The sequence below is a fragment of the Haliaeetus albicilla genome, chromosome 5 (assembly GCF_947461875.1).
Source record: "Haliaeetus albicilla chromosome 5, bHalAlb1.1, whole genome shotgun sequence".
Lineage (NCBI taxonomy): Eukaryota > Metazoa > Chordata > Aves > Accipitriformes > Accipitridae > Haliaeetus > Haliaeetus albicilla.
Genome location: NC_091487.1, coordinates 45,517,295 through 45,521,064, shown reverse-complemented (window position 1 = coordinate 45,521,064; position 3,770 = coordinate 45,517,295).

The following is a 3,770-nucleotide window of genomic DNA, read 5'->3' as shown; positions in this document are numbered from 1 at the left end:
AAGGTTGGTTTAAAAATAAGTATTGTCATACTAATTGTGGTATTCCCATTGATTGTCTGACATCAAAAGGCTTAAGAACACATCCTGCAACATCTAATGACTGAGATATATTATAAATTGTAGACAAACCTTAAAAGATTCAAAGGGTTGATGGTGCACCCAGAAACCTTGATACTTTGATGAATCTTGGATTTTTGTGACTGGCAATGCAAAACAAGCTCTTCTGTGCTGTGGCCAAAAATACTGTGGGTGTGGGAAAATAAATAAAAATAAAAGCAACTTCTCAGGAAAAAAGGTGTTCTCTTAGTATTTGACAATACCTGTCACATTGTCCTGGTTCCAGCTGGGATTGAGTTAATTTTCTCTCTAGTAGCTGGTATAGCATTATGGTTTGGATTCAGTATGAGAAAAATGTTGATAACACTGATGTTTTCAGTTGTTGCTGAGTAGTGTTTAGACTAAGTCAAGGATTTTTCAGCTTCTCACGCCCAGCCAGCAAGAAGGCTGGAGGGGCACAAGAAGTTGGGAGGGGACACAGCCAGGACACCTGACCCAAACTGGCCAAAGGGGTATTCCGTAGCATGTGACGTCATGCCCAGCATATAAACTGGGAGGAGTTGGCCTGGGGAGGGATTGCTGCTCGGCGATCGGTGGGAATCTGGTCGGCGACTGGTGAGCAATTGCACTGTGCATCACTTGTTTTGTATATTCCAGTTCTTTTATTATTATTATTGTAATTTTATTTTTGTTATTATTATCATGATTAGTTTCTTCCTTTCTGTCCAATTAAACTGTTCTTATCTCAACCCATGAGTTTTACTTTTTTTCCTTCCAGTTCCCTCCCCCATCCCACTGGCAGGGGCGGGGAGTGAGTGAGCGGCTGCGTGGTGCTTAGCTGCTGGCTGGGGTTAAACCATGACACACATCAAGGCATTTATCTGTAAAAGGGACACTGAAAATGAAAGGTTTAGGAGCAAAATAAAACTACACAACTATTCTTTAATCTCCTCCAAAGACCAAATCACATTCCTATTTCAGAGTTGCTTTATGTCATTTTTTTCCTCATTTGAGTAGACTGAAAATTACCCTACTAGAATTCCATCATCAGAAGCCTCTCTTAATTTGAAAAGCACAAGTACAGGACATTGGTGGTTCCAGATTTTGTTCAGCAAAGCTCATAGTCACACTTCTGTATTACAGGATAGCTCATGCTATCTAATTTCATCCTGATGCAGAAACCTGAAAGTTGAGATGAAGGGACACCACAATCCACCCACAAGTAAAAGCGTTAGTCTAATACTTCTGGAATAAGCAAGAGGACACTATTCTGAATGCAACTTATTGCTGAAGACTACTGTCTTCTGATAACTTCTAAATAGCCAAAATTAGTGATTTGGGGACTTCTCAAAATATCCAGTTGTCCATACCTAGCATGAACTGCTAGAGAAGCCAAGGACAGAATGAGTAGCAGAAGCTTACTTTCTCATCTCTATAGATGGTAATGGAAGTATCAGCATGGGGGTCTACAACTACTTCCCCTATTCCTGCAGTGAACAGAAAAGATAACTATATTTAACAGTATTCAGTAGCAAAATAGTCAGGTGAAGAAAGAAAATCAAATATAAAGCAACAGTACTTTATATCCTACCAGCAGTTATCGAAACTCTTACAGGAATTTGGACAAAATGATAAAGTGACAGATCTGAACATTCATTTGCATTACCTAACCACTACGAGTCTAAAATTAAATATATTAAGACCCAACTGTTTCTCTTGATATATGATTGCTTCAGCTCCACTTAGATTTGAGTGATAAACCATACTCAGTATGAAGAAAATCTGAAGTAAACTGAGGGGAAGCAAAACCGAGGTGGACTGAAAATCGGTTGAATGGCAGGGCCCAGAAGGTGGTGATCAGTGGCGCAAAGTTGAGTTTGAGGCCAGTAACCAGCAGTGCACCCCAGGGGTCAACACTGGGTGCAAAACTGTTTAATGTCTTCATTAATGACCTGGATGATGGGGCAGAGCGCACCCTCAGCAAGTTCACTGGTGACACAAAACTGGGAGGAGTGGCTGATAAGCCAGAGGATTGTGCTGCTATTCAGAGGGACCTCGATAGGCTGGAGAAATGGGCTGACAGGAATCCGACAGAGTTCGACAGAGGGAAGTGCCAAGTCCTGCACCAGGGGAGGAACAACCCCAGACACCAGTACCTGCTGGGGGCCACCCAGCTGGAAAAAGTCTTGGCAGAAAAGGACCTGGGGGTCCTGGTGGACGCCAAGTTGAACATGAGCCAGCAATATGCTCTTGAAACAAAGGCAGCTAATGGTATCTTTGGCTGCATTAGATAAAGTATTGCCAGCAGGTCAAGGGAGGTGATCCTTCCCTTCTACTTAGCACTGGTGTGGCCACACCTGGAGTACTGTGTCCAGGTCTGGACTCTGCAGTACAAGAGAGACATGAACACACTGGATAGAGTCCAACGAAGGGCCACGAAGATGATTAAGGAACTGGAGCATCTCTCTCCTATGAGGACAAGCTAAGACATCTGGGACTGTTTAGCTTAGAGAAGACAAGGCTCCCGGCAGGGGTTCATCAGTCTATATAAATACCCCAAGGGAGGGTGCAAAGGAGACGGAGCCAGGCTCTTTTCAGTGGTGCCCAGTGACAGGATAGGAGGCAATGGGCACAAACTGAAACACAGGAGGTTATGTCTGAACATCGGGAAACACTTCTTTACTGTGAGGGTGACTGAGCACTGGCACAGGTTACCCAGAGAGGTTGTGGAGTAACCATCCTTGGAGATATTCAAAAGTCTTCTGGACATGTTCCTGAGCAACTGGCTCTAGGTGGCCCTGTTTGAGCAGCGGGGTTGGATCAGATGAGCTCCAGAGGTTCCTTCCAACCTCAACCATTCTGTGATTCTGTGTAATATAAAAACATAAGTCCTGTCATTACTACTATTGCTATCAGAAGTGCTTGGCAGCCATATGGCCATCAGGTGATGCACATATGTCGTGGTTTAACCCCAGCCAGCAACTAAGCACCACGCAGCTGCTCACTCACTCCCCCCCCACCCAGTGGGATGGGGGAGAAAATCAGGAAAAGAAGTAAAACTCCTGGGTTGAGATAAGAACGGTTTAATAGAACAGAAAAGAAGAAACTAATAATGATAATGATAACACTAATAAAATTACAACAGTAGTAATAAAAGGATTGCAATGTACAAATGATGCGCAGGGCAATTGCTCACCACCCGCCGACCGACACCCAGCCAGTCCCCGAGCGGCAATTCCCTGCCCCCCACTTCCCAGTTCCTAAACTAGATGGGACGTCCCATGGTATGGAATACACTGTTGGCCAGTTTGGGTCAGGTGCCCTGGCTGGGCATGAGAAGCTGAAAAATCCTTGACTCTAGTCTAAACACTACCGAGCAACAACTGAAAACATCAGTGTGTTACCAACATTCTTCACATACTGAACTCAAAACACAGCACTGTACCAGCTACTAGGAAGACAGTTAATTCTATCCCAGCTGAAACCAGGACAGTATAGCATAAGAAGAAAGCAAACTGTGAAAAGCCATCATTTGACTTTTCAGGGACATCAAGGAGGCTTAATTTTTCCATCATCTGCATATTAGTTCCTGTGTTTGAGAGGAACATGGTGCAATGTAGAGATGCTTCAAGTACTGGTGACTTGTAATGGTCTCTGATGGTCGTCCACTTGCTAGGTATAGCTTGGACTTGGCAGACAAACAAGAACCCAAC